We start from the raw sequence: 13,872 nt of genomic DNA on the forward strand, positions 1-13,872 counted from the left end.
AGCTACATGCACATTACACATATACAGCTCTACTGTGTACACATACAGCTCAGCTACATGCACATTACACATATACAGCACTACTGTGTACACATACAGCTCAGCTACATGTACATTACACATATACAGCTCTACTGTGTACACATACAGCTCAGCTACATGCACATTACACATATACAGCTCTACTGTGTACACATACAGCTCAGCTACATGTACATTACACATATACAGCACTACTGTGTACACATACAGCTCAGCTACATGTACATTACACATATACAGCTCTACTGTGTACACATACAGCTCAGCTACATGTACATTACACATATACAGCTCTACTGTGTACACATACAGCTCAGCTACATGTACATTACACATATACAGCTCTACTGTGTACACATACAGCTCAGCTACATGTACATTACACATATACAGCTCTACTGTGTACACATACAGCTCAGCTACATGTACATTACACATATACAGCTCTACTGTGTACACATACAGCTCAGCTACATGTACATTACACATATACAGCTCTACTGTGTACACATACAGCTCAGCTACATGTACATTACACATATACAGCTCTACTGTGTACACATACAGCTCAGCTACATGCACATTACACATATACAGCTCTACTGTGTACACATACAGCTCAGCTACATGTACATTACACATATACAGCACTACTGTGTACACATACAGCTCAGCTACATGCACATTACACATATACAGCTCTACTGTGTACACATACAGCTCAGCTACATGTACCTTACACATATACAGCACTACTGTGTACACATACAGCTCAGCTACATGCACATTACACATATACAGCTCTACTGTGTACACATACAGCTCAGCTACATGTACATTACACATATACAGCACTCTACTGTGTACACATACAGCTCAGCTACATGTACATTACACATATACAGCTCTACTGTGTACACATACAGCTCAGCTACATGCACATTACATATATACAGCTCTACTGTGTACACATACAGCTCAGCTACATGCAACATTACACATATACAGCTCTACTGTGTACACATACAGCTCAGCTACATGTACATTACACATATACAGCTCTACTGTGTACACATACAGCTCAGCTACATGCACATTACACATATACAGCTCTACTGTGTACACATACAGCTCAGCTACATGCACATTACACACAGCTCTGCTGCAGACATATATAACACACACATACACAGCTCTGCACCACGCACATCACACACACACACAGCTCTGCTGCATACACATAACTTCAGCTCATCCAGCAGCGATCACAACCAGCACAGCAGAGTCCTGCATACACTGAGCAGATGAGCCTAGAGCAGCAGCCCCTGATCATGTGACTCCTCCTCCTCCATGTGACTGATCACATGACGGTGACATCATCGCAGGTCCTGTAAGACAGAAGAATGTATGTGTGTACATATAAATATCTAAACACAGAAGGAATATATAACCCAGCTCGATCATATGACCTACAGGTAATATTTCCTAAACATCAGTTTTTAACCCAATCTATGATTAGTGCAATATATATATATATATATATATATGTACCTGCCACACACTGTGCCCCCTAAAGCCACCTGCTTCACATAGTGTATAGGATTGCCATGCACTGCACCATGTAAATACAATACTACCATAATATAGTGTACCCACATATATGAAATAATACCCTGTCTCTCCATATATGATTTATATCCTGTGCCCTTTATATCAATAACTCGATATGCCTCATATATAAAGTAATATTCATATGAATTATATACTGTAACCCCATATATGAAGTAATACACTGTGCCCTATATATGAAGTAATACACTGTGCCCCATATTATATACTGTAACCCCATATATGAAGTAATACACTGTGCCCTATATATGAAGTAATACACTGTGCCCCATATTATATACTGTAACCCCATATATGAAATAATACACTGTGCCCTATATATGAAGTAATACACTGTGCCCCATATTATATACTGTAACCCCATATATGAAGTAATACACTGCCCCATATATGAAGTAATACACTGTGCCCTATATATGAAGTAATACACTGTGCCCCATATTATATACTGTAACCCCATATATGAAGTAATACACTGTGCCCTATATATGAAGTAATACACTGTGCCCCATATTATATACTGTAACCCCATATATGAAATAATACACTGTGCCCTATATATGAAGTAATACACTGTGCCCCATATTATATACTGTAACCCCATATATGAAGTAATACACTGCCCCATATATGAAGTAATACACTGTGCCCCATATATGAAGTAATACACTGTGCCCCATATTATATACTGTAACCCCATATATGAAGTAATACACTGTGCCCTATATATGAAGTAATACACTGTGCCCCATATTATATACTGTAACCCCATATATGAAATAATACACTGTGCCCTATATATGAAGTAATACACTGTGCCCCATATTATATACTGTAACCCCATATATGAAGTAATACACTGCCCCATATATGAAGTAATACACTGTGCCCCATATATGAAGTAATACACTGTGCCCCATATTATATACTGTAACCCCATATATGAAGTAATACACTGTGCCCTATATATGAAGTAATACACTGTGCCCCATATTATATACTGTAACCCCATATATGAAGTAATACACTGCCCCATATATGAAGTAATACACTGTGCCCCATATATGAAGTAATACACTGTGCCCTATATATGAAGTAATACACTGTGCCCCATATTATATACTGTAACCCCATATATGAAGTAATACACTGCCCCATATATGAAGTAATACACTGTGCCCCATATATGAAGTAATACACTGTGTCCCATATATGAATTATATACTGTAACCCCATATATGAAATAATACACTGTGCCCTATATATGAAGTAATACACTGTGCCCCATATTATATACTGTAACCCCATATATGAAGTAATACACTGTGCCCCATATATGAAGTAATACACTGTGCCCCATATATGAAGTAATACACTGTGTCCCATATATGAAGTAATACACTGTGTCCCATATATGAAGTAATACACTGTGCCCCATATATGAAGTAATACACTGTGTCCCATATATGAAGTAATACACTGTGCCCCATATTATATACTGTAACCCCATATATGAAGTAATACACTGTGCCCTATATATGAAGTAATACACTGTGCCCCATATTATATACTGTAACCCCATATATGAAGTAATACACTGCCCCATAAATGAAGTAATACACTGTGCCCCATATATGAAGTAATACACTGTGTCCCATATATGAAGTAATACACTGTGCCCTATATATGAAGTAATACACTGTGTCCCATATATGAAGTAATACACTGTGCCCTATATATGAAGTAATACACTGTGTCCCATATATGAAGTAATACACTGTGCCCTATATATGAAGTAATACACTGTGTCCCATATATGAAGTAATACACTGTGCCCTATATATGAAGTAATACACTGTGTCCCATATATGAAGTAATACACTGTGCCCCATATTATATACTGTAACCCCATATATGAAGTAATACACTGCCCCATATATGAAGTAATACACTGTGCCCCATATATGAAGTAATACACTGTGCCCCATATATGAATTATATACTGTAACCCCATATATGAAGTAATACACTGTGCCCCATATATGAATTATATACTGTAACCCCATATATGAAGTAATACACTGTGCCCCATATATAAAGTAATACACTGTGCCCCATATTATATACTGTAACCCCATATATGAATTATATACTGTAACCCCATATATGAAGTAATACACTGTGCCCCATATATGAATTATATACTGTAACCCCATATATGAAGTAATACACTGTGCCCCATATATAAAGTAATACACTGTGCCCCATATTATATACTGTAACCCCATGTTCACTTCAAGGACCCGAATGACTTTAGGGCCAGTTCACTTTACTCTGTCGCAGACTCTGGGGCAAGTAAAAAGATCGGGGTGGACATTATCACAAGAGACAACGCCGGATCCTGAGACATCCCCAATGAGGTCCGTCTTTCCTTCTCATGTCCCATATTTAGCAGGACTTGGCGATAATTTCTGCTGACAGTGTATATTTTTCACTGTCAGATGTTCCGACACCAGTGTGAACCTGGACCTGGGCTCAGGTTGGTTTCTATCATGGTGTCCACCATGTTACCAAGTGTTTTATATCATTCTATGTGTCCCAGGAGTTCTTACCGAATATGTGACCTAAACTTGTAGGATGGTAAGAGAAGGTGTGTGACCTTAACAGTGACCTCTGACCATGACAGGTCACATCTACTGGATGATGAAGAGTCCTCAGACACTTTGGAGAAGATTCATCTATACCTGTGCAGAGGAAAAGTTACCCAGTTGGCCATAGCAATCAATCAGATCGCTTCTTTCATTTTTAACAAGGCCTCTGCCAAATGAAAGAAGTGATCTGATTGGTTGCTATGGGCAACTGGACAGCTTTTGCTCTGCACAGGTTTTGATATATCTCCCCCTTTGTCCACCATTTCCCTCTTCTCACCACTCGTGGCTTCTGGTATTACCTGGATAACATGGACGGTGGATTCCTGTCTCCATATTCTACCCATCCCCCATGACTCCGCCCCAGACTACGATGGATCCCCTGACTAGGTTTACAGCCTCCATGATTGTGACTATAATGTCTCCTCCGATGTTTCCCCAGATTATCTCCAGGAAATGGATTTTATTTCTCCATAGAATCTGGTGCGGTTTATCATCGTCTCCTCTTCTTCCCTTCAGGTTTCTCCAATCCAGGATCCTCTGCTGATATCTTCTATATAAGAGAATTCTCCTGGATGACCCATCAACCATGGAGAGAGACAGGAACAAGATGGCCGACAGGATCATAAACCTCACCCTACAGATACTCTTCCGGCTTACTGGAGAGGTGAGGGATTCTGGGAGTGATGTCACATGACCTCATTCTTATCTATGTAATAACAGATGGATATGACTGGAGAGGTGAGGGATTCTGGGAGTGATGTCACATGACCTCATTCTTATCTATGTAATAACAGATGGATATGACTGGAGAGGTGAGGGATTCTGGGAGTGATGTCACATGACCTCATTCTTATCTCTGTAATAACAGATGGATATGACTGGAGAGGTGAGGGATTCTGGGAGTGATGTCAAATGACCTCATTCTTATCTATGTAATAACAGATGGATATGACTGGGGAGGTGAGGGATTCTGGGAGTGATGTCACATGACCTCATTCTTATCTATGGAATAACAGATGGATATGACTGGAGAGGTGAGGGATTATGGGAGTGATGTCACATGACCTCATTCTTATCTATGTAATAACAGATGGATATGACTGGAGAGGTGAGGGATTCTGGGAGTGATGTCACATGACCTCATTCTTATCTATGGAATAACAGATGGATATGACTGGAGAGGTGAGGGATTCTGGGAATGTATGTAGTGATATTAATGTGTCTCTCCATACACAGGATTACACAGTAGTGAAGAAGTCCTCTAGTGGGCGCTGTCGGGCCCCTGTGTGTGAAGGATGGGGAAGAACCCTGAGCCCAATCCCGGGGCCCCCACCTCACTCCCTGATACATGAGGAAATGGATGAACAGAAGATCCTAGAACTCATCAACAAGATGATGGAGCTGCTGACTGGAGAGGTGACACTGCTGGGACATTATACAGTAATGGAGGGGTCTGGTGATGACTGGAGAGGTGACACTGCTGGGAATGCTGGGACATTATACAGTAATGGAGGGGTCTGGTGATGACTGGAGAGGTGACACTGCTGGGACATTATACAGTAATGGAGGGGTCTGGTGATGACTGGAGAGGTGACACTGCTGGGACATTATACAGTAATGGAGGGGTCTGGTGATGACTGGAGAGGTGACACTGCTGGGAATGCTGGGACATTATACAGTAATGGAGGGGTCTGGTGATGACTGGAGAGGTGACACTGCTGGGACATTATACAGTAATGGAGGGGTCTGGTGATGACTGGAGAGGTGACACTGCTGGGACATTATACAGTAATGGAGGGGTCTGGTGATGACTGGAGAGGTGACACTGCTGGGACATTATACAGTAATGGAGGGGTCTGGGGATGACTGGAGAGGTGACACTGCTGGGACATTATACAGTAATGGAGGGGTCTGGTGATGACTGAAGAGGTGACACTGCTGGGACATTATACAGTAATGGAGGGGTCTGGTGATGACTGGAGAGGTGACACTGCTGGGACATTATACAGTAATGGAGGGGTCTGGTGATGACTGGAGAGGTGACACTGCTGGGAATGCTGGGACATTATACAGTAATGGAGGGGTCTGGTGATGACTGGAGAGGTGACACTGCTGGGAATGCTGGGACATTATACAGTAATGGAGGGGTCTGGTGATGACTGGAGAGGTGACACTGCTGGGAATGCTGGGACATTATACAGTAATGGAGGGGTCTGGTGATGACTGGAGAGGTGACACTGCTGGGAATGCTGGGACATTATACAGTAATGGAGGGGTCTGGTGATGACTGGAGAGGTGACCCTGCTGGGACATTATACAGTAATGGAGGGGTCTGGTGATGACTGGAGAGGTGACACTGCTGGGAATGCTGGGACATTATACAGTAATGGAGGAGTCTGGTGATGACTGGAGAGGTGACACTGCTGGGACATTATACAGTAATGGAGGGGTCTGGTGATGACTGGAGAGGTGACACTGCTGGGAATGCTGGGACATTATACAGTAATGGAGGGGTCTGGTGATGACTGGAGAGGTGACACTGCTGGAACATTATACAGTAATGGAGGGGTCTGGTGATGACTGGAGAGGTGACACTGCTGGGACATTATACAGTAATGGAGGAGTCTGGTGATGACTGGAGAGGTGACACTGCTGGGACATTATACAGTAATGGAGGGGTCTGGTGATGACTGGAGAGGTGACACTGCTGGGAATGCTGGGACATTATACAGTAATGGAGGGGTCTGGTGATGACTGGAGAGGTGACACTGCTGGGACATTATACAGTAATGGAGGGGTCTGGTGATGACTGGAGAGGTGACACTGCTGGGATATTATATAGTAATGGAGGGGTCTGGTGATGACTGGAGAGGTGACACTGCTGGGACATTATACAGTAATAGAGGGGTCTGGTGATGACTGAAGAGGTGACACTGCTGGGACATTATACAGTAATGGAGGGGTCTGGTGATGACTGGAGAGGTGACACTGCTGGGACATTATACAGTAATGGAGGGGTCTGGTGATGACTGGAGAGGTGACACTGCTGGGACATTATACAGTAATGGAGGGGTCTGGTGATGACTGGAGAGGTGACACTGCTGGGACATTATACAGTAATGGAGGGGTCTGGTGATGACTGGAGAGGTGACACTGCTGGGACATTATACAGTAATGGAGGGGTCTGGTGATGACTGGAGAGGTGACACTGCTGGGACATTATACAGTAATGGAGGGGTCTGGTGATGACTGGAGAGGTGACACTGCTGGGAATGCTGGGACATTATACAGTAATGGAGGGGTCTGGTGATGACTGGAGAGGTGACACTGCTGGGAATGCTGGGACATTATACAGTAATGGAGGGGTCTGGTGATAACTGGAGAGGTGACACTGCTGGGAATGCTGGGACATTATACAGTAATGGAGGGGTCTGGTGATGACTGGAGAGGTGACACTGCTGGGAATGCTGGGACATTATACAGTAATGGAGGGGTCTGGTGATGACTGGAGAGGTGACACTGCTGGGAATGCTGGGACATTATACAGTAATGGAGGGGTCTGGTGATGACTGGAGAGGTGACACTGCTGGGACATTATACAGTAATGGAGGGATCTGGTGATGACTGGAGAGGTGACACTGCTGGGAATGCTGGGACATTATACAGTAATGGAGGGGTCTGGTGATGACTGGAGAGGTGACACTGCTGGGACATTATACAGTAATGGAGGGGTCTGGTGATGACTGGAGAGGTGACACTGCTGGGACATTGTACAGTAATGGAGGGGTCTGGTGATGACTGGAGAGGTGACTGCTGGGACATTATACAGTAATGGAGGGGTCTGGTGATGACTGGAGAGGTGACACTGCTGGGACATTATACAGTAATGGAGGGGTCTGGTGATGACTGGAGAGGTGACACTGCTGGGAATGCTGGGACATTATACAGTAATGGAGGGGTCTGGTGATGACTGGAGAGGTGACACTGCTGGGACATTATACAGTAATGGAGGAGTCTGGTGATGACTGGAGAGGTGACCCTGCTGGGACATTATACAGTAATGGAGGGGTCTGGTGATGACTGGAGAGGTGACACTGCTGGGAATGCTGGGACATTATACAGTAATGGAGGGGTCTGGTGATGACTGGAGAGGTGACACTGCTGGGAATGCTGGGACATTATACAGTAATGGGGGGGTCTGGTGATGACTGGAGAGGTGACACTGCTGGGACATTATACAGTAATGGAGGGGTCTGGTGATGACTGGAGAGGTGACACTGCTGGGACATTATACAGTAATGGAGGGGTCTGGTGATGACTGGAGAGGTGACACTGCTGGGACATTATACAGTAATGGAGGGGTCTGGTGATGACTGGAGAGGTGACACTGCTGGGACATTATACAGTAATGGAGGGGTCTGGTGATGACTGGAGAGGTGACCCTGCTGGGACATTATACAGTAATGGAGGGGTCTGGTGATGACTGGAGAGGTGACACTGCTGGGACATTATACAGTAATGGAGGGGTCTGGTGATGACTGGAGAGGTGACACTGATGGGACATTATACAGTAATGGAGGGGTCTGGTGATGACTGGAGAGGTGACACTGCTGGGACATTATACAGTAATGGAGGGGTCTGGTGATGACTGGAGAGGTGACACTGCTGGGACATTATACAGTAATGGAGGGGTCTGGTGATGACTGGAGAGGTGACACTGCTGGGACATTATACAGTAATGGAGGGGTCTGGTGATGACTGGAGAGGTGACACTGCTGGGACATTATACAGTAATGGGGGGGTCTGGTGATGACTGGAGAGGTGACACTGCTGGGACATTATACAGTAATGGAGGGGTCTGGTGATGACTGGAGAGGTGACACTGCTGGGAATGCTGGGACATTATACAGTAATGGAGGGGTCTGGTGATGACTGGAGAGGTGACACTGCTGGGAATGCTGGGACATTATACAGTAATGGAGGGGTCTGGTGATGACTGGAGAGGTGACACTGCTGGGACATTATACAGTAATGGAGGGGTCTGGTGATGACTGGAGAGGTGACACTACTGGGACATTATACAGTAATGGAGGGGTCTGGTGATAGCTGGAGAGGTGACACTGCTGGGAATGCTGGGAGATTATACAGTAATGGAGGGGTCTGGTGATGACTGGAGAGGTGACACTACTGGGACATTATACAGTAATGGAGGGGTCTGGTGATGACTGGAGAGGTGACACTGCTGGGACATTATACAGTAATGGAGGGGTCTGGTGATGACTGGAGAGGTGACACTGCTGGGACATTATACAGTAATGGAGGGGTCTGGTGATGACTGGAGAGGTGACACTGCTGGGACATTATACAGTAATGGAGGGGTCTGGTGATAGCTGGAGAGGTGACACTGCTGGGAATGCTGGGACATTATACAGTAATGGAGGGGTCTGGTGATGACTGGAGAGGTGACACTGCTGGGACATTATACAGTAATGGAGGGGTCTGGTGATAGCTGGAGAGGTGACACTGCTGGGAATGCTGGGACATTATACAGTAATGGAGGGGTCTGGTGATGACTGGAGAGGTGACACTGCTGGGAATGCTGGGACATTATACAGTAATGGAGGAGTCTGGTGATGACTGGAGAGGTGACCCTGCTGGGACATTATACAGTAATGGAGGGGTCTGGTGATGACTGGAGAGGTGACACTGCAGGGAATGCTGGGACATTATACAGTAATGGAGGGGTCTGGTGATGACTGGAGAGGTGACACTGCTGGGAATGCTGGGACATTATACAGTAACACCACTGGAGGGGTCGGGGTGATGACTGTATCATTGTGTGTCAGGTTCCTATAAGGTGTCAGGACGTGGCGGTCTATTTCTCCATGGAGGAGTGGGAGTATGTAGAAGGACACAAGGATCAGTACAAGGATCAGGTCATGATGGAGGATCAGCAGCCCATCACATCAGCAGGTAATATACATTACTATATACACACGTCCTCTCATTATTTGTAAAGATTTAATTCAGTTACAGATTCTACTTATCGGTTGCAGTTATTTTGTGGAAACAGGTCAGTACACAAAGGGTTAACAGTCACAGAACAAAATACATAACACAGGATACATAAACAGTCAGATTAGTCTAACAAGCCAGGTCGAAAATATATAGCAGCAAAGGTACAAAATCACTAAGCAAAGAATAAACATGTAACAAGCTGAGGTCAGAATACATATAAAAGAACAAGGTAGGAGCAGAATAAGAGCCAGTGCACAAGAACTGAACACAAGCAAAGACTGAGCAGTCTAGCCAGGTATTAATGTGCACCTGAGAAGTGCTGAGACTAGATATAATAAGCTCTAGGTCCAAGCACACAGATAGTGCCGGATGTCACTGCAACAAATGATACTTAAAGGGGGAACTCTGCCCCTAGACATCCAATCCCCTATCCAAAAGATCCCACTGCGATCTCGCTGCGTAGAACGCCGGCTGCGGCATCGGACACTCGTGACGTCACGCCCCCTAAATGCAAGTCTATGGGAGGGGCACGGCGGACATCACACCCCCTCCCATAGACTTGCATTGAGGGGGAGGGTGTGATGTCATGAGGTGGGTGTGGCCATGACGTCAGCGCCGCATTGCTTGTCATCAGGCAAGAAGCGAAGTTTGCTTCGTACACCGAATGACTGCAGTGCTGCAGCAGATATCGCCGGGGTTCCCAGCGGCAGGATCCCCGTGATCCTTTGGATAGGGTATAAGATGTCTAGGGGTGGAGTACCCCTTTAAGCCAAAGACAGGAAAAAATTAACCCTAAAGTACGCTGTTGTCCACACTTATTTTTCATTGCTGGATATGCATTTTTAACATAATTTAATACAGGAGAGAGGCCTTTTTATTGTGAATCCCGTGCAGGACTACTTTTTTCGTTTTCAGACACTCCTGGAGTTTGTGTTACATATTTGGGATATGGACATAAAATAAATCTACTGGATGGATGGAGTTCTGCATATGTCTCAACTATCCCGGATTCTGCAGGACATTCTCAATTTTTATGCAATGTCCCATCATCCCTGGAGGGTCCCTATGAGTCCTGTTTGTTACAACCACAATTTTATGTCAAAACCAGATACGAACCAAAAATGAGCTGGCCGGGGTCACTAGCTGACTCTGACTGGCTCATTCAGATCCCCGGCTGCCGTATCCCCAAAACGTGATGTGAATGAGCCCTGAGATGGGACAATTTTACCATTTAGTTGCCCTATAATTGTGCACAAAAATATTAGGGATGTCCCGATACCAATACTGGTATCAGGACCGATACTGGACATTTGCGCGAGTTCTTGTACTAGTGCAAATGTCCCCGATACCTAATCCCGATACTTGCCTGCGGGACCCCTTCCGGCAGGTATCACGGAGGTGCCGAACTATGCAGCGCGCCCAGAAGAGCGTGTCATAGCCGGAACCTGTGGCTAATGCCTAACATCACCGATCGATGAGCAGTGGTGATGTCAGGCATTAACCTTTTAGACACCGCGATCAAAGTTGATCGCGGTGTTTAAAAGTCCTGAAGTTAACTTCTGGTTAGCTCAGGGATGCTGATCGGGACTACCATGGTTAAGTCGCGGTGTCCCGATCAGCTGTGAGGACGGCCGGAGGTCTCTTACCGTGCTCCGTGCCGTCCAATCGTCGCTTCTTTACTGCAACTAGCCATGGTAGGCATTAATAAATTAACCACTTCCCTAATAAAACTTTGAATCACCCACCACCACCACCTTTGAAATAAAATAAAAACATTTTATATAATAAAAACTAAAAAAAAATAAAACCTTTTTTCCCATAAAAAAAAAACCTCTGTCACATGACATAGAAAAAAGTATCGGTAATTGGTATCGGCTCATAATCTGTCTTAAAACATTGGTATCGGAACATCCCAAATAAATATATTCTCCTAAGAATCCCAAAAGAAAATGAGCCCAGAACTACAAGGGAGGTTCCTGTCAATGATCTCAAGGCAGCTGGGACCATAGTCACCAAGAAAATAATCCTTCAGCGCCCACAAGGTGCCCCAGCTCAAGAAAGCTCAAGATGTACAGGCTCAACGTAAGCGTACCAATGATTCATAGGAGAACTGTGTGAAAAAGTGACGTAGTCACACGAGACCAAAATCAAGCTTTTTGGCATCAATTCAGTTCACTGTGTTTGAGGAGGAGGAATGCTGCCTATGACCCCAAGAACATCATCCCCACACATGGAGGTGGAAACATTATGCTTTACGGAAGTTTTTATGCCAATGGGACAGGACAACACCGTATCAAAGAGACAATAGATGGGGCCATGTACCGTCAAATCTTTGGTAAGAACAAAGGCTTTGAAAATGGGTCACGGGTGGGTATTCCAGCATGATGTCTTTCACTTATGAAAAAAATATTAAAATTACAGACTATCACATCGAGCAAAGATAAGTGTAGTCCTGAACTCGCCCAAACCTCTATCCCTGCCTATTGGGGTGCCCACCTGCTTAATAGCATTGCCAGTCCTTACCCAAGTAAAGTGCTGGGAGAAGCAAAGTCACAAACTATAGAAAAACAAACACAGCACAGAGGTCAGGGAGCAGGTCAGGACAAAACAAGGAGCAATAAACAAACTCAGGGAATGAATGAACAGATACAGAGATCTCAGACAGGCCAAGTCAAAAGCAAGAAAGCTGCGCAGTACACAATCAGAAAGCAAAATAAGGTTGGGTCACAAGCCATGGTCAGAATTCACAGTATGGGGAGGGCTGCTCGGAGCGATCACCAATGTTGCCATTAACCATTCAGATGTTGCCGTCAAAGTCAACAGCCCCAATCAAACAGCCGTAGTAAGAGCAGTTCAGTGGTGCAGTGGTCTGGAGCTGCTAGACACTATCGCGTGGCGCGTAGCAATACCACATTTGTCCAAGCTATTTTTTTGTAAAACATAATTAAAGGAGTCCTGTAGTTAAACATAACTTATGCCCTATCAAACCCTTTCCTGAACGGGGACCCAGGAGTCGGCTGGAGATACATGGAGGGGGCGGGTCGGCCGCAGCTTCCTGCGGGGGTCAGAATAGCCGCTTCACTTCCGGCAGACGGGCACGGCCCTGTTCATGAGAATGCGGGGGGTCCCAGCGCTTGGATCCCAAGCAATCTAGAACTTATCCCCTATCCTTTGGATAGGGGATAAGTTCTGTTTCACTGCACTACTGCTATAAAACTACACAAATTGGGCATTGTTGTGATCATACAATTGGACCCGCAAAACAGGCCCTAATATGGCTATGTAGATGTAAAAATCTAAAGTTATGGCTTGTAATAAGGTTCATACTCCAAAATAAAATGTTTTTTTCTTGGCAGATGACTGTACCAGAAGATCAGAGGAGAATCTTATATCTTCAGATTATAAAGCAGATGATGATATCACACAAGATACATATGAAGAACATTCCATTATCCCAGATACACCCTCAGCCCTTCACAGCCAAGATCTCTCATCTCATCCTTATATACAGGTCCTGTCTTCTCAGTCATCA

General features: G+C 44.7%; 1 long non-coding RNA gene across 1 annotated transcript; it reads left to right on the forward strand.

Moving 5' to 3' along the window:
- Positions 1-1,413: 1,413 nt before the first annotated feature.
- Positions 1,414-5,658, forward strand: LOC130331735 (uncharacterized). Its single transcript, XR_008874577.1, has 3 exons — positions 1,414-1,517; positions 4,839-4,986; positions 5,559-5,658. It is a non-coding gene; the product is annotated as an uncharacterized LOC130331735 (long non-coding RNA).
- Positions 5,659-13,872: the final 8,214 nt, after the last annotated feature.

Source organism: Hyla sarda, unplaced genomic scaffold (assembly GCF_029499605.1).
Source record: "Hyla sarda isolate aHylSar1 unplaced genomic scaffold, aHylSar1.hap1 scaffold_3540, whole genome shotgun sequence".
NCBI classification, from domain to species: domain Eukaryota; kingdom Metazoa; phylum Chordata; class Amphibia; order Anura; family Hylidae; genus Hyla; species Hyla sarda.